General features: G+C 42.0%; 1 protein-coding gene and 1 long non-coding RNA gene across 11 annotated transcripts in view; one reads left to right on the forward strand and one right to left on the reverse strand.

Annotated features, from left to right (window-relative positions):
- The window catches only part of ATP10B (ATPase phospholipid transporting 10B (putative)), a 220,287-nt gene that overhangs the window by 116,855 nt on the left and 78,624 nt on the right, over window positions 1–24,808 (reverse strand). The window contains exons 1-6 of one of the 10 annotated variants that reach the window (XM_017833908.1): window positions 15,412–15,638; window positions 15,098–15,262; window positions 13,945–14,063; window positions 12,297–12,572; window positions 9,995–10,091; window positions 9,358–9,495 (exon numbers count right to left, since the gene is read on the reverse strand). The exons of 6 other annotated variants lie outside the window; for them this stretch is intronic. The gene's annotated coding sequence lies outside the window, so the exon portion shown is untranslated. Of the gene's footprint in view, window positions 1–9,357; window positions 9,496–9,994; window positions 10,092–12,296; window positions 12,573–13,944; window positions 14,064–15,097; window positions 15,263–15,411; window positions 15,639–24,808 lie in introns of those variants that run through there. 3 more of the 10 variants (XM_017833905.1, XM_017833906.1, XM_017833911.1) reach the window with 3 other exon arrangements.
- On the forward strand, window positions 15,717–19,440 carry LOC108506650. The gene is made up of 3 exons (XR_001877837.1): window positions 15,717–15,867; window positions 16,085–16,211; window positions 18,935–19,440. It is a non-coding gene; the product is annotated as an uncharacterized LOC108506650 (long non-coding RNA).

Raw genomic sequence — 24,808 nt, forward strand, 5'->3', positions numbered from 1 at the left:
AGGGTCAGGGTGAAGCAAGGACTGACCCCACAGACTGTCTCTGGTTTTGGCTCAGATCATTAGGCAGGGCAGGGGCATCTTGGGAGGAGCATTAGGAAATATGAACATTTCAGGAGTTCCTTGGGATTGCTGAACTTAATGCATTGGCTCCATCCCCAACCCTGGGAAACCTTGAAATGGAAAGTTCACCAAGCAGTGCAAAACTGAGTGAACATTGCAGTTCCCCTGGAAGAGTTCATATCTGAAATTACATAAGTGATCTGAATTGAGTGAGAGCCGCAACCCTTGGGAGCAATTTCCAGCAGCGCTAATGAGAGCACACTGAGTTCTTTATGTCCAGAAACTGTCACTGTTTGCAGGAGTATTGGGAGCACATCTTGCTGCTGACTCACAGATGTCAAGCATATTATATCACCTTTCAGTGGTTCTGTTTAGTCAGCTAGAAAGTTCAGCATCTGGTTCCCATTTGGGAGTTTATTTATATAGAACACCTACTTACATTCTACACACACAGAGATTAACTGTAAAGACACAAAGGACTGATGACTAAAGGCAGCATTAATGTGGATACATTCAGCTACATATCCATAGGACCAGGGGGGAAAAAAAAAAGATACAGCCATGTTGAGAGGATTACTCAAGTTTTTAAGTTATGATTTTGGGAGCCAGAATACCGAAGTTGTTAAATTATCCAGGACAGTCGGTGTGTAGATCTATCATTTACTCCTTAATTCAGCTGGAAGTTTTTAAGGTTCCCTTCCCAGTTTGCTGGACAGTTGTAATGGATGAGTGGTGGAAATACTCTGTTATCACTCACTCAAAAGGGGCAGTGAGTGAACAGACAGGGAAGGCAAAGCTGTGCTGTTATTTCTGATTGCAAAGGATCGGAGGTTTCAAAAAAAGACCTTTATTAAAAGACAATGCCAATACTGCTCAGGTACAAACCCCACTGGGTAGGAAACACTGGTTTCTGTTTCTCATCACTGTCCTGAAAAGCACAAAACAGGCCCTGGTCCATCAATGCATTCCTTGGTCTAACAGGCTGCACAAATCAGACTGTACCATGATGTACCTTTACCAATTAAAAAAAAGTAGAATGCTAAAAATGCTTTGGTGTCCTTTATTTTCCTCTCTGAGAATTCATATTTAATATTTGATTTTGACAGGGACTGTTGGACTTGCATGCTGCTGGTTTGTGCCACGGGACAGTTTGGGATGCCCTCCTTCAGTCCTTGTTGCAAGAGACTCTGATCTTGCCCTCTTTTCCTGGCGTTGTTTCAAGCAGGACACTGCAAATCCCAGCTCCCAGGCCAGCCTACATTTCCCTCTCTCCCCTCAAACCGAGCTCCAGCGAGCGGGGCTGTTTCCCTGTGCAGGGCTGGCTCTGGAATCCGCGGTTTGAGCCGCACCTTGGAACAGCCTGAAAGGTTCCCTCCTCCTCCTCCTCCCCCCTCTGCCCGCAGCACTCGTGTGATGGATATTTCAGACATTTGCCACCAGAGGGAGATGACAAAATTCCACAAATGAAAAAAGACAGGAATTGACTGAGACAGCTAAACCCTTTTTTTTCCCTCCCCTCTAGATGGCTGGAAACCAACTGCATTTCACAGCACAGGCTCAGCTCGATGTGCATGTCATAGCTGACGAGCATTTAAACTTCATTTACTATTTTTTCCTTCGGTAGAGCAAGAAGAAAAAGGAAAAAAGGATTTTACTATTACACAGCTTTTTAACCATTAGCATTGATTCTTTGCCCCTTTTGTAAAAGCCAATTTTTGATTAATTGACGTTCTCAGAGGCTGATTTACTTCATCTATAGAAATATGTGTAAGAAATGGGATTCTTCCTTAAACAGTGTTCAAGACCTGTTAGTTAAGCCAGAAATGCCTGGAGGAAGTGGAATTTATTGGAGTCCTTTTCCCTTTTGAAAGGGACAGTGCCCAGAAGCACTGACAGGGCTGGGATTCAGCCCCAGATTCTGAAAGCTCTGAGGGATCAGGGACACCCTGAGGAGAGCAGACACCACCCAGACCTGCTGAGTCAGAGCCAGAGGCACAGTCTCCAAAGTGCTCTGGAATACTCCAGGGAACACACAAATGAAAAGCTGATCTACACTGAAATCAGAAGTTTCTTTCAGCCTTGCTTGAACAAGCAAAGGGGCAATATGTATTTTGGAGTTTTAAAAAATAGAGCTTTTGGTGGCAAAAAGCAGCTGCCAGTTTCTTCATGGAAGAGAACTCCCAGCAAAGTCCAGAGCAGCTTTTTGGACAACAGCCTGCAAATATTCATACAACTGGTTCACCTTTAACACGAGCCACACACACAACTCTCCCTTCTCCAAGATCTTTGCCATTTGTGCCTGTACAATGAGCTGCATTTGAGGGATCTATTCTGCATACGAGTTAGAATTATCTTTCTGAAAAAGTTGCTATCTTTTCATAAGGAGGGCCAGTTTTTAATAGAATCATCCTTTTAATTAGAACAATTAGCTCCACTAAACCTTTTTTTTCTAGTCTAATCAAGTAACAAGACAGAGAGCACAATGTGGTGCATTCCTGAGCAATAACAGCAATAAAAATAGAGAACAATGAAATGGATAGTTCACACCCCATGAAACAACATAACAACCAAGTCTGTTAATTAAAGCATTTTTCTCCAGCATTTATCCCTTTCACTTCTGAATTATTTCTTTTCCTTCTAGAGACACAACTGAAAACCTCTCCACTTACACTGTTAACCACAACTGCTGTCAGCAGACCCAGTTTTTCCCTGAGCACTGGGATGAAGACACTGCTGGGAGCTGTCCCAAAGGCTGTCCTGGAGTCCCCACTGTCACCCGGGGTCCCTCCTGTCTGGATCCTTGATCCTATCCCTGTATTCCCCTGGAAAGGTTCCTCTCTGCTGTGAGGAACCAACCCCACTATGAGCTGGGCTTTCCCTTTTGGATGTGCCCCAGGTTCTCCAGTTGCCAGAAAGGAGCACTCCTGATGTCCTGGGCCCTTCTGATGGGCACTAACACACACAGGAAATTTGTGCCATGCTTGGCTGGTTAATCTGAGTTCTAGAAATATATGGGAAAGACAGAGGAAAAAAAAAGATGACAAATTCTCTGAAGGGCTTTCATACAGAAAGCTGAGATTTCATTCAGTCTGTGTTTGGAGTCCCTGCGAAAACAGTTTCCAGTTCTTTTCTTTTAGCAAAACACTGAGTGGTTATTACAAGAGAGCTTAGCATATCCCTAAATGTTTTTACACTGAAACAAAGGGAATTTGATTTCACTGAAGGCAAAATTTAACCTACCACTGGCAGTTTGATTTTCCTCCCTAGAACCTCACAGTTGTTTCAGTGGAGGAAAATGAATGAGAAATTCATGGAAAAAAATAAATTAAATCAATCCCACTGCCACTGTGGGCCTTGCTCAGCAGAGCAGCATATTCAGAACTCCTGGGAGCTGAAGGAGAGGAGGGCTCTGGGTCCCTGCAGGCTCAGCTCTGCCCTGGTAGCAGCTCCTCTCACCCCTGTGCCCAGTGCCCTCTGCCCAGCACAGTTCACCCCCTGCTCAGGGGGCATTTCTAACGAAGTGCTGCTCACACTCAGCCAGCAGAAGGGTTCCAACAACCCCCTCTCTGTGCACAGAGACCATCCAACCCTGCTGCTGACAAGAGCAGTGTTAATCATTCCTTCATTAATGCAGCTTTGGCCTGTATCAGATACAATTATGGAAACTGGAATAAGAGGTGGAACATGATTAAACTTTCAAATAAATCCATGGTGGTTCACTTCAAGGCAAGACTGAATTCTCTTAATGACTTGCAACTCCATGCTGTGGATGGTGAATAAACTATAATTTTGTGAATAACTATATAGTAACTGAGAGGAAAAAAGTTGACTCTTTTTATCTCTGTAGCCAAACACAGTGATAGACCTAATTTACCTTTTGATTAAGTCTGACCTTGAAGGCTGCCTTCTTAGGAACACTGCAAGTCATTTTTGAATAAACTGAGATTGCAATTAAAACAAAATAGAACAAAGTAGTGTGGTTTGCATTACAGAACATTTACTCAAATAATGCAAATATTTGTTTAAAAAAATTAACTGCATTTTGGCTATGTGTTACACCAACTAATTAGTCATCACATCACATTCACTTAATTACCAATTGTTCATTTTCAACAGTTAAGTTTGAATTAATTATCAGAATCCTCATTAAACTGTCTGCCAAATCAGATATCACATTAAAAATTACAGAAAGGAGGAATGAGGCTCTCACCGGGTCCTCATGGACTTTCCCTGGGCAGAGCTCTCCCTTTGCAGCCAGAAGCTCCATGATATAAAATATATAATTTTATAGTTTCAAATAACTGTAGATTTTCTATTGCACTTGTAAACCTCCTACACCTTAACCTGAACAAAACAATTTATCTGTCCCTGAAAACCAGGATTTTGAGGTCTGTGAAGTAAGATGATGATATTTAAACAGCAGATTTTAAAACAAGTGCAAGACAGTCACAGGTGATCAAGTAAATAGTTATTTATATATTTATTGTTATAAAGTTACCAGCATATGGAAGGATTCCAGCTACTGGAGGTAGCTTGGGTATTTCCTGAATTTTAAAACTTCTGAGAAATTTTCCAATAGAAACAGGCAGTGAGGTAAAATCAGTTGTGATGGATTTCTGAGCACAGTGCAACTACTAAGTCAAAACTACAGATGGCCCATTACATTACAGATCTAATTTAAATGCTCATTTTCTGTTTCAGACAACACTTTGCAATGTAACTCCAAATCTACTCTGACCACACAGCAGAAATAACTGAGAACGTTTCAACTGAGCCTCTGTGTGTTCCCATCTTTATTTCTAAATTTCTCAATATTTTCTGCCCCACTTCAGGAGGATGAAAATATTTCCCCTGGTGATGCTCACCCAGGTTATAAACTCTGCCCCAAAGCTCCTCTCTCCTTCCAGGAGACCCAGCTGGGCAGAGGAGCTGCTCTGCAGGGTGAGCTCTGGGACAGCTCGAGGCCCTTGGAGAGGACACAGGGGAGCTCTCTCTGCTCCCTGCCAAGCACCAGCCAGGAGAGGGAAAACCAACAGCAACAGCACATCTGTGGATGGGAACAACCAGACCTCCCCCAGCCCTCTCAACACCCCCAGCTCCCTTGGCACTGCTGCTCAAATTAAACACCCACAGCTCAAAGCAGCAGCATCACAAGAAAGCCCCACTGATGGTCACTGGTGTGGGGAAGAGGAGCTGTGAGCAGAGGGTTCCTTTGGATTATCCTCAGCAGACAAACTTGAACAAATCAGTTTTATGAACTCCCAGGTTTACTTAGGAATTATGAACCTTTAAATTGCTTGTTAATATACACAAAGTATAACCCCCCCAAAGCATAACCAAAGAGAACTTAAAAAGTGTTAAATGCAATGACCTGCTCTGCACATTGCCCAAACCTTAAAGGGATATCTATTCTTGATTCTAGCTGAAAGTTGGCAGATTTTTAAATTAAAAAATCCACTATCAGTGGCAGATTAAAAATAACACAGGAAGCAATTTAGGACAAACATACTGAACTACAGCCTCTAAAAAGAAAATGGAAATCAAGGACGAAATTATTAAAATGTTAATCCCATCTCAGAAGTCTAAACTCGTGTACCTTACAGCTTCATATCTTACATACGCATAAAGAATGACAATATTCTTGCAATAAAACCTGTTTTGGTGTAAACTCAGAGAACTTTAAGCACAATCTCCAAATTTATCTCAGTGCAGAATCTTAGAAGTGTGGTCTATATATCCTTGGGCTTCCCTGACACCAGCACATACATGAAAATAGACCATATTTATGGATCATTCAGGGCTCCAGATCAGACCCAAACTGAGGCACTGCTGTAAATACCACAGCCATGGAATTCAGTGTATTAACAAGCTGCATTGGAGCTCTACAGAACTACCAGGGATCTGTCAGAATAAAATTTAACCTCAAAAGCAACAGCCCCATCACAGAGGAAGGAAAGTAGGAATGGCAGGCAAGGATCTGACCTTTCAGACCAGGGCTTGATTAAAGAGACTTTACTTTGGGATCCACTTCAGGTTGAACCCAGTTATCAGCGTCATTTGTAAGCTTAAACACTCTGAAAATATCCTATCGAGTTATCCTGGCTAAAGCTCAGCTCTGAATCTTCCTGCAATTTGGGAAGTCTCTAAAGGGACATTACAGATTCCTGCTTAATTTTTCTTTTCGTTTTAATGAGCTTTGATATGCACCAAAGCAAGCATATGGTTTTGTTATAACAGCAACTGTGAGAACTACAAAAGCAGCCTTTTGCCAATAAACCAATTTAAATCATTGCATAAATAAAGGCTAATGGTTGGGTTTCATTTAACTTTGCACTTCTGTTGAAATTACTGCCCTGCCTCCTTCAAGGAGGTGATTTACATCAATTCCCACTGATGGCTGAGGAGAATCCATCATCCCTCTAACAGACCTGCCAATGCTGTCAGAGTGAAACATCATCTTTCCATTCTGCAAACACACCAGAGCACAGAGAGTAACTTGGCCTGAGAAACAATTCTCCAAGATATTCTGCAAGTGTCTGGTTTGACAAAACAGAATTTGTGCCTGAAGGAGCAGAGGGCAGATGAATTTCCATCCAATACTTTTAAAACAGCAGTTGAAGGAATCAGTGCTACTTCACATTTGTTTTTATGAAAAAAAACAAAACAGAAAACACCAAACACCCAACAAAAAACAAAAACAAACAAAAAACCCCCACAACCCAAAACCCCAAAAGAACCCCTAAAATAAAACAAAATCCAACTCTAAAACAAAAATGGGTGTCACAAACCAATCAGAATAAAATTAAATTCCCCCTGACTTCTGGGTTTGCTTTTGTTACTGGTTTTCCCCTCAGTGTAACTGGTGGCAGCAAACATAGCTCCCATCTTTCTAAAGGCATTTCTACTCAACTATCTCTGTTCCACCAAAACACCTGCATCAATATAGATCAATCAAAAAATCACATTGTGCTACACTCTGGACAGAAGGCAGTTTCCAGCATTCAGACAGAATTCCTTTGTCCTGTGCTGGGAGTGCCTTTGCACAAAGAGCTCACACAGACCTTACAAAATCCCTCTGACATTCTCTGCAGTGTTAACAAAAGCTAAACTCATTTTGGAGGAGGCTGAAGAGAGAACAAATGACTGGTTCAGGTAAAGCACAGTTTTGGCAGGAGTCCAGCAGCCCAGGTTCTTGTCTGCTCTTATAGTCGTGACTTCTTTGGAGATTTGTCAAATGTGAGGAAAATCTTCATGGCTTGAAAACGTGGACCTTGTCAGAGACTGAGGGAAGGAAAGGGTGGGAGGGAATCAGAGCTGGGGACATCCTGAAAGTCAGCAAGAGGAGATGAGAGACAACCGTCCTGGTGGCCTAAACCTGTGGAATCATTTGAGGGTGTGTGAGAAGGTGCCTCCTGTGCCGTGGTGCTGCAGCAGGGCAGGGTGAGGAGGGGCATTGGAGGGCAGTGACCATGGTTTGTGTGGTGGATTCTGCAACCAGGGCAGAACTGCCCTGACAGACAACATTGTTCAATGAAAGGGACATTTGGGACACCTGAGTTCTGACTTTCTGGAGTGGCTTTCAGCAGCAAGATGTAGTGTAAGCATGGCATCATTTGGAAGGATGTCTCTCAAAGGAGCACAACTCTGTTTCTGCCTTTTCTTTCCAGCTCAATTCCATGGGAATGAACACGCCAGCCTGGGAGTGTGAAGGGCTGAACCACAGAGATTTCTAAATCCACTCATTACCAAAAGAAAACATCCTTTCCAAAAGTACTTCAAAAATTTAAATGCTTTGAAAGTGTGACTCAAAAATTAACTCCCAGAAACTGGGATTTACAATAGCTAGCTGAAATTGGTATGTCAACACTCTCAGATCACCCCAGTAAATTTTCCTGCTAATCACCAGTTGTTAAAAAGGGCAAAGAAGAGCTCTAATTTTTGCTTTTAGGCCCCCACATTTACTGTTGAAGCTCTGAGATCTACAGGAGTTCTGTTGCCAGGGAAAGTTCAGAAAATCATTAGGACACATCTGACTGTCTGTCAAGACTTCTCAGTCACTTGTTTTCCTCTTTTCATAAGTGCCTAAAATCAAGCAAATAACACCTCAGCAACAAACATTGACACAAGTGGAGGCACCAAAGGAACTCAGAAGGAGAAACCATCCATCCCTGAACCAACCCTTCAGATAAACACTAAATCTGCCCTAAAGAAATACAGAAAGACACTTTCTATATTTAAATAACATGCAATTTCTTTAATGAAGCCTCATTAAGTGTCATGTAGATTAAAACCAGTGACTATCAATCAATTTATCAGTTGGAGAATAAGAGAGTGAGAAAAGGGACTGATCTGAAAGTGTCATTTAAAACTCAGCCTCCCTTTTTAGGGCAGATAGTGAAGATAAAATGCTGTTCTCTAGAAGTCACCTTAAGGTCAAATTATTTTGTCCAAATAAATCCCAAGGGTTCCTTTCAGGGGAAGTGCACCAGAACTGAATGTACCTACTGGGTCCAATGAAATAAATGGGAGTCTTTCAACCTGACTGAAGCAGGCATTAGAGAACACTGCCACTGTTTAAATACAGAGCAGAGAACTTCATCCCCATATCAACTACATGGAGATAAGTTATTTTTATAACAGGTATTTTGGTGGTGTTTTGATTTCCTTTGCTTCTTCATTTTTTTCCCCCAAAGTCTTCAAAAAAAATCAATTACAGCCAAGTATAAGAGCACAAAACTCCCATGTGGAATAAGCCTGGAGAAGTTTATTCCCCTAAAACTGCTAGGCCACATCCTGTTACTGTTCACACAGCTTCAAGTCAGATATCATTCCAGGGAGCCTTCAGGGAATGCCTTGGTTTTAAGGGATTTAGCAGGACATTATGTAGTTTAGAGGCCCAACCTACATTTTATAGATAATTGTATTCCTACCACACAGTTTTATCCAAAGAGCTTAAGAAACACCCTAATGTGATATTCTGTAAAAATTGACAGGAATTGAGAGTAATTTCTCTGAAGCTGAACAGAATAGTCAATGGAGAGTTAATGCAAATGGCAGAGAACAGGCACAGTCTGACAGTGCCAAAGAGCAGAAAACAAACCCCTCACAACCCCTGAGCAAGTCTGAGTGAGCAGAACTTTCATACAAGGCTGGGCTTTGCACCCTGTGGCCACAGCAGTTTGGATTTGGGGTAGAAGGTCTCCTAATCATGTTTTTCTACTGTCCAACTACAGTCATGTTTTGCTTTCCTGTCCTGCAAATTCGTTTATGTGGTTTTTTTAAATGAGTTTTAATCACCTGCGTTTTGTATCCACTGAAAACGTCTCTCATATCTTGTCTTCCTGGCCTCAGCCAGGAAGATTGCAGCAGGATAAGAATTTCTGGAGAATCCTTTCTTTTTCCTCATGAGCAGCACACAGACAGGGTCACTGAAACCTGCACAAAATACTCTTAATCATCCACTCGTTTCAGGAAACTCTTATTCAGGTTCCCTGGTAGTGCTCAGAAATCTTGTCCTCTTTTTCACCAACAAAAGGTGCTGATCACCTACATACCCTCTAATTTAAAGTTCTGAAAATCTAGTTCTGAATATCCTGGAACCTGAAAACCCCTTCACTGCTTTGTAAATATCAAGGTCTCAGAGCTTTTCCTTTGTAAGTTCTAAAGTAGCATTTCTCAATTGCAATTCTTGTGAAATACATGTTACACCAAAAGCTCCTTCAAATACAGCCAGTTATTTCTGTGTATGTGCAATACACTGCTTAGGGACATTTGCTTATTCAGCTGAATATTAACAACTAATGAGTATTTCTTAGATCAGTTCTGAAGCAGAAAATTTACCTAGGAATACCACAGCAATGTTTATTCTCTTTTCAGCATTGAACATGGACTGGAAAAATCCACAGTATCTTAAATGTTAGGTAATGGCACTTACAAGCTAAAATGCATGAGCCTCTATTATCATTCTTTCCTCTTCTCATGGTGCTTCTCAGTGCATAAACTCATTTTTTTGCCAGAAAAGCAACTTCTTTCTGCAACAGGGAAACAAAAAACCAACTGTGGTTGTTTCCTGCTACTCTCAGCCCAATGCCTTGGCCCCAACAAATTCCTATTAATATTTTTTATTATTTCTCTAACATAATACTGAAAATCATTAATGTGGCCTGTTGCGTAAGAGCATCTGTGACACATGAATGAAGAAAACACTTTCAGAAGAGACTAAATTATATTTTTGTTTGCCTATAGTTAATTTGAATTTATTGAAAAGCTGCTTAGCTCCTACAGCCTGTGGAAAGAACCAAGGTGAGATGTGGTCAGTGGAAATCACTGCCACAGGAAATGGGTTTTGTTATCAGCATTGCTCCAGGGCATTTGGAGCCCCTCTATAGGGAGTGATTTCTTAACCAGTCTATGAGTTACAACTTGTGTATCTGCTATTTGAAAATTAAGCTTCTAATCTCCAAACAGTGAGGAAACCCTCTCTGCCTCTCACCTGGTAAGATTTTCATCTGAAATAGTTGAAATGCTAAAGGCAAGTGAGGGTGTCAGGGGTAACCAGCAGAACTGGGATCTTCATTCCTCAGCCCTAAGTTGGTTTTAAGGTAGGGATTTTTACTTCTAAATCCATTTATTGAATTTCAGTTGGATTCAAAAGGGCAGAGTTAATACAAGTAAACTGAAAGCTGGATATGTCCTGGAACCCATAGGAGTGAACTCTGGTCATCAAATTGGGATTTATGAACACCCCCCCACTAAAAATAATAATAAAAAAAGAGAAAGCTAGACCAAACCAAAATAAAGCACTTCCCATCTAATACTTACTTTATGGAGAAATCTACAGAAGGCTTTTCCCAAATCAGTTCTAAGTGTTAATCAGCTGGACATTATTTAATGACAAGGTGAGCAAAGACACCTTGGAGATAACCCCAAGCACAGCAGAAATGAGGGGTCACACATAGGACAGGTTAAAGAGGTAGAAATACTCTGCATTTTCCTAAAGAGCTTAGGAAACCCTCCTGCCATAACTTTCAGAGCCTGAGATCTCTGGTGGCTCAACCAGGGCTGGAGTGACCCCGGCACAGGCTCTGCTTTGGGGCCACCATGAGGGCAGAGCTGAACTTCTCCCTGCAGGAGCCTCAGCTTTGTCTCCATGAGCTGAGAGCCTTGTTCTTCACCTTCCTGGGCTACTCTGAGAGCAAAATGCACTTCAAGCTGGTCAGTCTTTGGGCACTAAAGGGGCAAAGGGGAATTTCCATCATTTCCAGGGTTGCCCAAAACCAAGAAGCTTGTGAGGGGATTTTTATATTATTTCATTTTTTTAAACAGTAGAATTGTTCCAGATTGATTAAGACTGGGAACTGACTGAGCACAGGGTCCTATGAATTAAATAATAATACTAATAGAGAAGAATTTGCTGCTTTACCTACAAACAACTACAGGTTTCAGACACTGTTAAAAAGATTCGCAATATCAATTTATTGAGGAACCTCATTTGGGCTTTGAAGTAATGACTAAGGTCTTCCTCAAGACTTTGTATTTTATGCCACCAGTTCAAACCCTTACATGTCTGGGAGGAAGTGTTAGTCATTTTAATTTAAAAAAACCCAAACAATATATATGCTACTGCAGCCTATTTTAAATTTTGACATTAAAGAACTATCTTTTTGAACCAAGTCAAATCTTCATGTTGTGAGATGATAACTTGCTTGGATGAGGGATGCCATCACCTACTTTGACCTGTAAAAATCTTCTATTTTAAGTAATATGTAACATTTACTTCCAAAAAATAACAAAAGCATCATTTCCCTTTCCTAAACAAATCTGTTTATACTAGTTCCACAAAACATTACCATTAATAACAAGATGGAATATCTGTCCCTGTAGAAAGAGACATCCTGCTGTGATACACTATCTTGTTTGCCTTTCATCACTGAGAATATTAATGCAGTTCCTGCTGGGATAAAGATTTATAGTTTCTTGGATTTTGGAAACAGTTAATTAAGCAGCTGCACTGACTGAGTCTCAGTGAAAGGAAGCCTGGAACATTTTGCAAAATGCAAAGTAAAGCTCCATATTCAACCCTCTGGATCCAACTGGAGGAAACAGCACTCACAAAAGAAAAGAAGCCCTTTTCTAGACACAAGAATAATCCAAGAATTCCACAGTCCCATCCCCCTGGCACTTTCCCAGTTCAGTACTGGGACAGAGAGAAGACAGTAGCAGAGGTCATGTCTTACCTCCTTGGAACATTCACTTGGGAAGAAAAGATCCTGTTGGAAGGGGAAACTGGATCCACAGTTAGCAAGGGCAGGGAAACTGGGTTCAGAACCCCAAATTATTCCTGCCTTACTGACTCTATCAGAATGTGGAATGAAGAGGGACTGGAGAGGGCTTTCTTAGCTGGTCAGACATAAGAGATCCTTTTTCCCCTGGGAGGCTCAGAAGTCACACCTGGGCTGAAGGGGAAGCTCAGGACATTTTGCAAAGTCACCTTTGTTTATGAAGTGTCTGTCCTGTCTCGGGAGAAGGAAGGAGGAGTTGAGAAGTTTGATATCTGTAACTTCTGTCATCCCCACTCCTGCCAAGTAGAGATGCTTTAGAGCTGCCAAAGGGACTCAAGTCCTTGTTTGTGACTATCAGCAAGTCAGCTCCTGGAATTCCCCATTCCCTTGCAGCCAAGCTCAGATGATTCTTTCCTGTCTCTGCTCTCTGGGTTCTGGGCCAGAGCAGTGAGATGAAAAGGGAGGTGATGAACTCAGTGGCTCCTTAAAGCCCCACCAAAGGCCTGGCTGTGCTGTCCCAGAGTTGACATGGGCACACAGAAGGGCTTCATTTCTTCTCTTTTTTTATAAATTACACTGGAGTTTTCAGTGCAAAGATGATGGGTGGAAGCAAATCCCTTGGGGATTGTTGGTCTCCTCACCTGACCTTGTAATGTCTGCTCAGAGCCTTGAGGAATTGAACTGTTAACAATAGGAGCCAGTTAATGTTGTAATAACCAAACAAGCTTCTGCTCTCTAAAATTAGAGAGAGCTATATAAAAAAATATTGTATTTAAAAGTAACAGATATTTTAGGGTGTGATAAGCTGAACAAAAGCATTTCCCTCACATTTATTTTCTAAATAAGAATTGTAGAATATCCTGAATTGGAAGGGACCCACAAGGGTCATCATTCCAACTCCTGGCCCTGCACAAGGCAGCCCCAAGAATCCCACCATGTGCCTGAGAGCACTGTCCAAACACCTCTTGAAGAAGGCAGAGTTAGTCTGGGAAAAACAGAAAAAAGGGAAGACCCTACCCCATCCTTCCAAAATATCCTGGAGACACTGGATTCTATTATTAGCTTGCTTGAGGGAAAGGAAAGAGAGGGCTCTGAAGGAGATTTGGCTCTGGAGATGGGGAAAGTCTGGAACACATGGGAAGAATGGCAGATTTTCAAACCTGACAGCCTATCCTGAAGCCTCCTGTCATAGAAATACCTCCAGATTAGTGGGTTTCTATAAAAACTCTGAAGTTTTCACCATTTTAATTTGGGGACTTGTGAAGTCATCCTTACTGTAGACTATCCAGGTTGATTTTCAAAAGGCAGAGAAAATGCTTTTCCTTTGCTAATCAGAGTTCTGAGCTGTGCTCTCAGAGACCCCCCTGTGCTCCCACGGCTCTGACCCAGCTCGGAGGGGTCGGGGGGATCTGGGTGGGAACAGGGTTGTGTGTCAGGATCAGTCAGTGCAGGGGATCAGATGGGCACATTGTGCAATCCAATGGGCACTCTGCACATGGGGCTCTTTGGTCTGGGCACAGGAAAGAAAATCCTTTGTGGCAGAGAGAATATTGCACAGTTTCAGCTGCCACACCTTCTGTAAAAAGCCAGTTGCTGACTATACCTTTAAAGCAGAGCATGGTTGTCACACCCACTGGTCTGGAACAGCCAAGCACTTTGAGGATCCATGGAACCCCAGCAGAACCTTCTCTCTGCCTGCCTCTTGCCAGTATTTTCACACTACTATGGCAAATAGATTTTTTTTATACAGATAAACAAGCTAATAGATAAATTAAATACATTAAATAAATAGATAGATAAATTAAATAGAAAAAATTATTCAGAATTATACAAGAGCCACAGCTGTTTGTGTACACATCAGGATGGATGAGTTTAATGGGCATTAACTTTTCTAGAAATGCAGAGCCATGGCCAAACCTGCAGCACAAATATATGATTATATTTCTATTGCATTTCCTTTGTTCTGCCAGAGTCAAGCTGCTGAACCATTTAACAAACCTGGGAAAATAAGGATGAATAATTACTGAGGCTCTTTGTCTGAAGGAAATGCTACATGATATTCTTTTGAAAGCTGTGGCATTTGAGAAAGATTTCAAGATAATTACTCAGAACTGTTGTCATTTACTGCATCCTCAATAAATACATTTATTTTACTTGCTCAAGGAGCATTCAAGAAACAAATCCCCACAAATTGTCCATGGCACGATAAGCAGAGAATAGCATTTCCAGGATTTATTTCCTATAGTGTCAAAAATGACAGTTCCTTGCTGTTCCCTACCAGCTTCTGCTTTACAACTTCAGAGTTATCTACAAACAGTAACTGATAAAGATTCAGAGCAACTCTGCTGAGAAAGGAAACTGCCTGTTCCATCATACAGGAAATACTGTGATATTTGCCCCAAAACTCAGCTACAAACACACAGTTTTTACAGGGGGAAATTGTTAAAATAGAAATGAAAGCCCGAAGATGCCATGACAGAGGAAATTTTATGGTTAAAAATTCCACGAGGATATAATAAATAATTAGCACAAAAACAGAAAAGCAGGCTTTAGTTGGCTTTTTGTTTGGGTGTGGGTTTTCTCTCCTTTTTCTTTTCACATTCTATTCTTCCTTGAGCATAATTAGAAGGTATCTTATCTTTAAATGTTCCTTAATGAAGGCACCTGAAGCTGAGCAGTGACAGAAAATTTCAAGACCATCCCCTCTGCCAGCCCCTCCAAGATATACTCTGCAAATCTGCTGTGCAAATATTAACCTGTTAAACTGCAGCTCCTCCCCAGCTCCCAGTGGGATGCCCAGTGCTCTCATTACCAGTCTGATGGAAGATAATGTTGGAAAATGGTCCAACAGGGAGAGCTGGAAACAACACAGATGTGATACAGCCTCACACCACGTGCACAACAAGCTCTATGGTGTAAATCTAGAGCAAGAGAAGGTTTTACTGTGGCCCTTGTTCAAGTCAGGAACCTCCCAGAATGAATCACTTAATCAATAAATCTGTTTGAATAGTACCCTGTTTAATCTGAGTATTTATGTGACCAGCCCTAAGATGTAAAATAGAAAGTGAACCTTTCTGTCTCAGCCATGGCCAGGCACGCCCAGACAGTCCAAAGTGTTGGACAGGACACTGCACCAGGACTCAGCACAGGCCCAAGGGCTGGGCTGGAACAGGGGCTGAGTCTGAGAGACCCTCCTCAACCCTCTGATCTCTCTGCTCTGAAGGTCTCCTGACTTCAGAGCATCCCCTCTCCACCCTGGCACGAATTAAAGGTTGAACAGCTTCTGGCTTTGGTGGGTTCTGTAGGATCAGTCAGAACACTGCTGCCATTCCAGGGCAGAACTCAGCTGTGCTCTGTGTCACAGAGAGGGAACTGTGGGATGCAGGAGTTCTGTGCTGACTCGGGGAGGGGTAAAACTGTTTAACAAAAGTTAAATTGGAGCAGTCACACAAACCAGGAATTTTTCTCAGGATACAGAGAACAAAAATGGGCACCACTGCAGTTCCAGTGTAAATGGCAGAGAAAGGTGTGTGAGAGGTCCTGACCCAACAGGGGCAAACATCCCCCTCCTCCCACCCCCCCCAAAGCAGCTGTTCCCAATAACAGGGACTGGGCTGGGTGGGAGTGGATGTTCAGGAGCAAGAGTACAAAGGAAAACTTGTTACGAGATCTGATTTCTGACACAGGGAGAGAATATTTTCTCCTTGTCTCCCTCTCAACACTTTATTTCTTTCTCTCCACAGAGCAGGGAAGAGCATCATGTCAGTTCTGAAGTTTGAACCAATGTGACTGAAACTAAAGCCGTGGTGATGCTTCTTTAATTAAAGCATTTCTCACAAGGGCTTTGAGATGCAGGAGAAAAATAATAAGGTAGAGGGATTTAATTTTATGCAAGTTCTTCATTGAATTGCAGATCTATCCAATCTGGTTTAAATCAGTGGAGCAGAGGAGCCTGAGCCAGCAGCCAGGCTCTGCTCTCACATGCTAATGAATACCCCACAGAGCAGCCCCAGAGCCAAGAGGAGGCCAGAAAATTATATTGCTTTTATTATTTAGAAACATTCCACGACACAATGTAATGCAATATCATCTCAGCAGAACAGCCATGCCTTGGGAGGCTCAGCAGTTATATCACAATGTCTGCCCAAGTACTTACATAAGTAAGAACCACAAGGCTGGTTCTGTAAAGCCTTTAAAGGCTCCATTTCCTTCTGAGATATTGGCTCTGGCAGAAGGTACAGCAAAAGAGCATCACAGTTCATGTACTGGGCACTTTTCTCCTGTACTAGAACTAAACATTGGCAAGATATTACTAAAGAACACCTTTAAGAGATGGAAGCAAACTATGTGTAGTGGGAAAAAAGAATCTTAGAAGATTTCCTACCTTTCTAAATTTTCAAGACATGATCATTACAACAAGAAAATAATTTCCAATCCACTTTTACATAGTTAATTTTTTTTTTACAGGATTCTGCAACACTTCCACTAACTCTCTTGGTTGTATCAGTTTTTTTTCAAAGGCTCTGTGAACAGCAGGTATTAATAACTATTGGAGAAGTCCTATTTTTAAGATCTCATATCTGTGATCACTGAATTGAATTCTGATGTATAATATTGGTGCTGGATCAGAAAAAGACTTTTTTGCCAGTTAATCCACTGGCATTGTCATGCAGTGTGAATAATGTTTTTCAAGCTCCTCTGTGTGTCTCAGTTTGTCAAACAGGCACAGTCCCAGTTCAGGGGTGGGTTTGGTGCCCCAGAACTGTTCAGTGGGAATTCTGGAAGTTCCAGAGCAGTTCCACTCTGCACTCCTGTGAGGAGTGACAAACAACATCTGCAGGGGAACAGCAGGAAAATGAGCCCAACAGAATGTAATTAGTGCCTGGAACCCGGCCAAGGCCTTCAGACAGCAACAGGACAGTGAGAAAATCCTGGAGCAAAACCTGAAGTCAAGCAACACCTGGAGTGCTCTTTGCTGGGCAGATGCAAATCAAAGGCTGAAGATGCAGCAGAGCCAGAACCTTCTCCAGGCTGGGATTCCAACCCCACACACAGAGGATCTGCCTGGAGGAGGTGGCAAAGCACCTCCAGCCCTTCCTCAAGCATGAAGGGGAAGAAAAGCAGCTTCTGGCCAAGACTGTTAAAACATTGGCCTGTGGCTGGTGACCTCTGCTCCAGGAAGGGCAGAGAAAGGAGTTGGTAAAAATTGTCATCAAGGGTATGATAATTGGAGTAAGTTTTTCTTGATCTATTAGATTTCATTACACTTTCCAGAAGAGATGCAATAACCACAGAAATTGATTCTGGATTTATTCACTATGATTAAATGAAATATTTGTTTTCTTAAGCTGCAGATTACGTCTGCAGAATCAAAAACTAAGAACCATGTGGGATGTTCTGAAAACTAAGCAGCTCACAGGAGGACCTGTGCTCTAACAGAAAACCCCCATGTGTTGCCTAAGTTGGAGCTGGGCTTGGTGACATAACAGTCTTTGTGTTCAGATTAATTAGAATTTGGTTCTAGAATCAGCCTATTATCTCCCCTTTTCCCATTGCCCCTTCCCTAGAACACAAACACCCCAGATGTTGCTGTTGTGGGGAAGTGGAGAGGTTGAAGGATGGGGGTGAGTGAGTAAAGGCACAGTTCAGGTGCTCTCTGGTTTTAGGGCAGCTCTGAAATGCACCTGCTGAATTTTCCAGGGTGGCCCTTTCCCCTGCCCGGAGCTGCTCTCTGTACAAGGAAGATAACAAGGCTTGTTTGCTGGAGAAAGCAAAAGATAAAAATAACCTGTGTCAGTAACTGATGTGTACAAAATGTTGTGTTCTCTTTAGATAACTGTTGTATGAATCCAGAAAGTGAAGGTGGAAAAGTGAAATCTATACTTGGGTTTGGATTTACTAAGAGACAAAAGCATGAGGCTCCTAAATGTAATTGAATTTTGCCTTCTGAACCTTTTATCTTTAGACCTTCTGAAAAAACCAAACAAAACTCAGTGAAAAATATGGTAAAACCAAAAAGCTTACATTTTCATAACACTAACCTGGAAGGGTCCATCCTGATTCATTACCAGGGCTCAGGAAATGTTCACTCTGTGAGGGAATGTGGAGTATTCTCTTTTTGGGGCACTGGTGGAATCTCAGTTGGTTTGATAACAAATCATGGCTGGTGGCAGCTTGGAGATCCCAAGTTATGTGCAGTATTTTGGGGGGATGGATGTGGCTGTAAGCCTGTAAGACAGGTCCCAAAAAACTGACTGTGGTGTCTTTGCCAGAGTGCTGGGCAGCTCTGCAATGCTACAGGAAAGTGGAAGGGAAAAAGGAAAGGCTACTAGAAAAGAGAAATAAAACTGCTGACCCAGGAATTTCAGCAAGAACCACAATTATCAGTTCTAAAATAATCTCTCTTCAAGTAATTTCTGTGAAATTTTTTGGCCTGAGAGAAACTGTGTTATATAATACAGTCACACTCCAGGTGTGTCTATGTTATATAAGTTTATTGCTTATTGCTTGCCTTCTGTTTTCCCTCATCTAGATTTCCAATCATCCAGCTCCCCTAAATTAGAACAGTGACTCTATAATTCTCTAATCTGTAGGCAAGCCAACATCAGGACAAGCAGCTAAGGATCATGCTCTGCTGGTTCTCAGAATAGCAAAGAAAATGCAGGAAAGCTTTGAAGGGGCTTTGAACATCAGAAAAATCTTTGGCAATACCTGAAGCCCACAGTATTTCTGAGTTATGTGAACCTAAAGCAGAAGAGAAGAGGAGACAAAGTGAACTGAAGAACTGAAGGATTAAAAATAGCCTCAGAGATGAGAGCTGCTCAGTGGTTACAGGCCCATGAAACATCCCCCAGGAAGGTTTGTGGGGAACAGGAGCATGTTTCTGATTTACAGGCAGCAGCACAAGCAGAACATCCTTGTGCCACCCTGATGAGACACCCCAAGGAACACCCAACACATTTCCCTCAGGGGCAAGGGAAGAGCACTGATAACCCAGCAAACTGCCTTTAAATCCCTGTAATCCCTGTGTTTTCTATTGCCTGCTCACACACAATGTCTTGCTGTTCCAGAGCCAGTGGAACCCTTCCCACTCCTGACCCAGGGCCAGGCTCCCAGTGCCAATGGATTGAGTGGGCAAGTGTGCCACGAGGGCCAGCAAGGCAGACAGGCTCCCAAGCAGGGCAGCAGAGCTGCATGCCAGCTCCCTAATTGGGGAGTTGGTGTCTGCTGGGAAGCCAGCTGCCTTCCCAGCCTTCCAGATGGAAATGAGAATGGAAAAGACAGTAGACAATGAAGGGTACATGAAAATCAAATTAAATAAACACTATTTGCACTACAATTGTGATCTGTTCTGACTGGCCTTCTTTTAGGAAAAGCACTTCAGGGATTTCCTTTTTCTGCATGTGGTAAAAGAGTTGGGTATAGAGGAAAATGATAAAGCAAAAAGCAAATTGGAGCAGCTGCCTTCAGTCTCCAAGTATGCAAGCACATAGAGCAGCTACAAGTGAACAGTTCAGGGGTTCCTTTCTGATTATTGCAGGTTGGGCTTCCAGGTGAATCTCATTTAATCCCCCCAGTGTGCAGGAACTCCCTGCCTGCGTTCCCTTCCCCTCTGTTCCCCTGCAGGCAGTGATGCCCAAACTTCCTCCTCGCCCCAGTCAATGAGAACAAGAGAGAACAGCTTTGGAGCCCAGCAGAGGGGAGGTAATTTCAGCTGATGCTGAGATGAGATGAACCCTTCTCTGACCCAGCCTCCTGCCCAGCAGAGCACCAGGGAGAGGTCCCCTGGCTCATGGGTGTCAGTGCTGGGATAGTTATTTCTGTGTGGAATTACTGATCCTTAATTACATAATAAACCATTTTCCACAGTGTCAGATGAATGCAAAATTAGCACTTGTGCCTCTGTTCCAGCACGTGGTTATGACCATTAAGCCACAGCTGAAAATGTCTGCAGAAGTTTCCTGGGCTCATTGCTGAGCTACAAGTCACTGCAACTCCAGCACTGGAAAGTCCATCCAAGTCATCAGACAATCCTGCCAATGCTCTGGATTTGACCTCTGTCACCAGAGAGTTCAGAAAACACACTTCCACTGTGTGAAATCAGTGCCTAAGTATGATCAGAGCCAGTTCAGGTGATACCACACATTAATTTTAGATTTATATAAAAAAAATACACATTTTATTGCAGAGAACAGAGGGGAGCACAGATGTGATCTAAACAAATAGGAATGTGAACAACTAGAAGTGATGGGAATTCTCACCTCCTTCCTGAGCTACAAATATTTTGCAGAGGTGCAAAATTAGTTTTTAGGTCCTACAGATATTTTGCTCCCTCAGAAACAGTCCCACCAGATTTTACTGCCCATAAAAGTATCTGACTGTATATTTCCATATAACTGTATGTATAAAAAATATAATATATAAATATAACCTTATATAAACAAATATAGTCATATATAAATAAATATAACTGAATATTTCCACATTCATGCCCATATCCGTATGAAATAGTCAACTCATTTCAGGTAGAACAATAATCAGGTAATGTGTATTTTACAGAAACAAACTTTAAACCCTTTATTATTAATTTAGCAATTTAAGTAATTCAGTGCTCAGGATTAGAACAGAACAGTGTATTTTCCAGAGGTTCTAAGCCTACAAAGTGCAACGCACAAATCACAAACTGATGGATTTAAGAAAGGGATCAGATTCAGAGAAAATATTTTGAAAGTTTCTGTGGTATAATGAAAAAAAATGTAGTAAACCTAAAAAGTCCACTCGATTATTAAAGCAACATTTGTCCAGCTTTATCCAGCAGTGCTTTAGGAATTCCCTGTACTGATTATCTGCTGCTCCTGCACTGAACTCCTCAACCATCACACAGGAGAGGGAAGACAGTGGCATCCTGGGGTTATCTTTTAAAATAACAAAAGGATGTTGATAAATACAGAGTGCTACAGCTCTACGGTCCTAATGCCTCCTCAGGAGGTATTTTCATAAAATCCTGGTTAGGTAGTGATTGCCTTCCAAACAAAGGCCAGTTAAAATAATCGAGTCCTTCAGAGCACTGTCCATTATTTCCCTCCTGGCAGGAGCTCAGCCTCTCTGTGCTATTTGTCTTTACTGTAATGGCAGATACAGCCTTTAAATTTCCTAGTGATGCAAAAAATTAACTGCCAGCCCAGGAAAACTGAATGGACTTTGCAGAATCATCCTTTAAATCTTCTGGGGTGTTTTCTTAACCAGAAAACAGCAGCAGCAACAAGCCCAGTTCCCTGAATTCTGCCATAACTCAATCAGAACAGTTTTCTTACTCCCTTTCTGTTGCTGACATCTGGGTCCTTTCCACAGGGATTTCTGTCAGTAAAATGAGCTGTGACCCGGGTTCACAACTGATGGGAACTAATTTGACTGTGCTCCACAGTGGGGGGAAGTTAGTGCAGCCCAGCTGACCCTGCTCTCATCTGAGGCTTCCACCACCACACATTTGCATTTAGAAATTACTCATCAAGTCAAATTCCAAACACTTTCATATCCTCTCCAATCATGGACACCATAAGGAGTGCATGTTCTTTGGCCTTTCAAATGTAATTATTAGCCAGAAAAATACTCAACTAAATGAATCTCTTCCTCTTGCCATCTTTTCTATTTTCTAGGTCTGCTTTACAATACTTCCCTCCCTACTCTGTGTTCCAGAATTCACCTTCTTTTGTTACTACAACTGAATTTAAATAGTTGATTTTAATATTTGATGAACTTACTATAAAAATAAAGCTATTTTTTCCTTTTGATAGCATGGTATATAATCCAGTACCTTAAAACATCAGGTGTACAGTGATGACCTTATCCTTTACTCTTAAGCAGGATCTGGCCTTAGAGTTTGTGCAAGTGAGATCCCAAAGCCAAGCACACAAGTAAAGCAAGGCAGGGTTTGATAGAGAACTTTCTAAATAAATACAAAATTTGCTCCAAGTAGCAATAGACTAAAAGAAAGGGAATAGCTACATTTTTAAGAATGGCCACTCAACAACAAAAGATTTAACTGGCAGTCTGGGGGCTAAATTAATTGGTAGGATGACAAATCTCTTCCAGGGCTATGGCTGGCATTGATGAGTAGATGCCAAGTCCAAGTCCCCTGAGATTCATAGACCTTTAAATTCCTACAAATGCCTCCTGGAAGGTGTTTAGAACCATCAGTCTGTATTTCAGGAGTCACCTCCTCACTCCTCACACACACACAGCTGGTGCTGGCCCTGGACCACAGCAGAGCCTCAAGTTCACTTTTCCTTTTTATTCCCTCTGTGCTTATTCAGAACTATTTGTATTTCCTTTTAGCACTCTGGGAGTTTCTTTATTTCTCCCCATCAAACTGGTATTGGTCAGGAAACCATTTCTGGCACCTGACAGGGACACAGCATCCTTTCTTTCTGTTTTTATCCCATCCATGACCTTAGAATGTCTCCTGTAGCTTCTCCACCTGACACTGCTGCAGCCCTTTGCCAGATATCTCCAGGTACAGCAGATGGCACAGGAGCTGTCTGTGTTCTCAGCTCAGAGTCAATCTTTTCAACAGGTTATGACACTTTATGGCACTATCTTTCTTTATGCTTTTTCTGCCTTTTCTGTATTATTTAAAAGCCAAATGCCACCCTCTGCTCTGCAGTGCGTGTGGGCAGGCGGAACAAGGAAGGTGTTTGGGGTGGTGCAGGGTTAATCACAGTTCTGAGGGGTGGGTAGGTGCAGTTCATATTACTAAGGGTGGGGAAGATCTATTTCTTCAAACCTCATTATAAAAGTATCATTTAAAGCGTCTCTTCATCAGCATTTCTGGCCTTAAAAGCCTCTGTCATTTCAGAGCGTGGAGAGAGGGGAAGAGGCAGAAATCCAAGTTCTGCTGAGCGTCTCTATTGCTTTTTAATGATCTCTTCAGTGTCTGAAATGATCATCTAATACCCCCTGTCCTGGTTTCTCAGAGTGCCACCCGATCCTGTTGTCACTGGGGCTGTTCCCAGCTTTGGCTCCCCAGCATTGCAAGGCATGACCAGGCTTTGCTCCTGTCTGGGCTGGCAGGATAATGGTCAGATCCATCACAACACAGACCCAGGGACAGTTCACTGAGCTCATCCCAAACATCCTCACTCAGTTCATTACCTGCAAGCCCATACAGGCTGTTTTCCCTGTGCTCAGGGTGAACCTGTTCCAACCCATCTCCTTTCAAACCATCCCCTCCTGTACTTGGAACACCAACCTCAGTTACATCAGTGCCTGGGAAAAGCCACCGCCTCTCATTTGGGCCCTTTCTTTACAACCATCTATCTATTTTAAAGTCCATTATTAGTTGTAATGTCTGCTAAATTCTGTTTTCTTTCTTATTGTGGAATTGAGAAATAATGATTTCCATTTAATTTTTCTGATAAAATTTATACCAATTCCTTAGCACCCACTTCTCTCTCATTTCCAAGATTTCATTAAAATGGTTATTTTCTTATCTCTTAATATTTTTATTTTATATCTTCATCAAATGTATCTCTCCCCATTTTCACATGTCTCTCCTCATTAACATCTAGTTCACTGGTATTTCATTTGGGGTAGAAATATCTTGAATGTAGTTCTTACATTAACCTATATCCAAATTTATTTGAAATCAGAATCAATGCATATGCCCTTTTCTTGTGTTTTTACTTCTCACTGTAGGACAAGTACCTGGGAAAGCTATGAATTGTTAATTTTCTTTCCAGGAATTCCCAATGTCTGCTTAGATGTCTGTAAATAGGTCTCCGAATTCTGGCAAAATAAAAAGCAACTGATCCAACCCCATAGCTCCTCTCACAATTTATATCCGCTACAAACTACAAAGCTACCATTAAAAACACTGGCAAAACAAACAGATATTCTGCAGAAATTAACTACAAAATGAAGCATGTAAGTGAATAACAGAGAGCTCATTTTAGCACACTCAGAACACATGGTAAGTGCACAGAGGCATCTGTTTGCAGCTTAGATGTCCTGTATTGATAACCTGAAAATGTTGGTGTTCAAACATGTCCTGAGTTTTCCCTGGGGTGCACTGAGCGTGTGTTTGCCAGGAGACAGTTCCACAGCCCCAGACCCATCAGATCACAGCTTTGACAGAAACATGCCTTGTTCTGCTGCTTTTTCTACTTAACTTTTTCCTTCCAAACAAGTTTTTGATATTTAGAGTCGAGAGAGAAGAAAAAAAAATTACCATGTGAGACATTCAAAGTGAAATAAATTCATGACTTCTTGTTCACATTGGGCATGAGAGACTCCCCCAGGATACAGAGACCCAGCCCTGAGGGCAGAGCTCAGCCGAGTCCCACGGGCACTCTGGGACTGCCCAGGTTAGGAGACAAGAGTGGATCTAAGGGGGGAACTTCCTTCTCTTCCCTGGGGAGAAGCAAAGCCTGGCAAACCCTGAAAATCTGGGTTTGGCCTAAACTAAATGC

The sequence above is a fragment of the Lepidothrix coronata genome, unplaced genomic scaffold (genome assembly GCF_001604755.1).
Source record: "Lepidothrix coronata isolate B3197 unplaced genomic scaffold, Lepidothrix_coronata-1.0 Scaffold223, whole genome shotgun sequence".
Taxonomy (NCBI): Eukaryota; Metazoa; Chordata; class Aves; order Passeriformes; family Pipridae; genus Lepidothrix; species Lepidothrix coronata.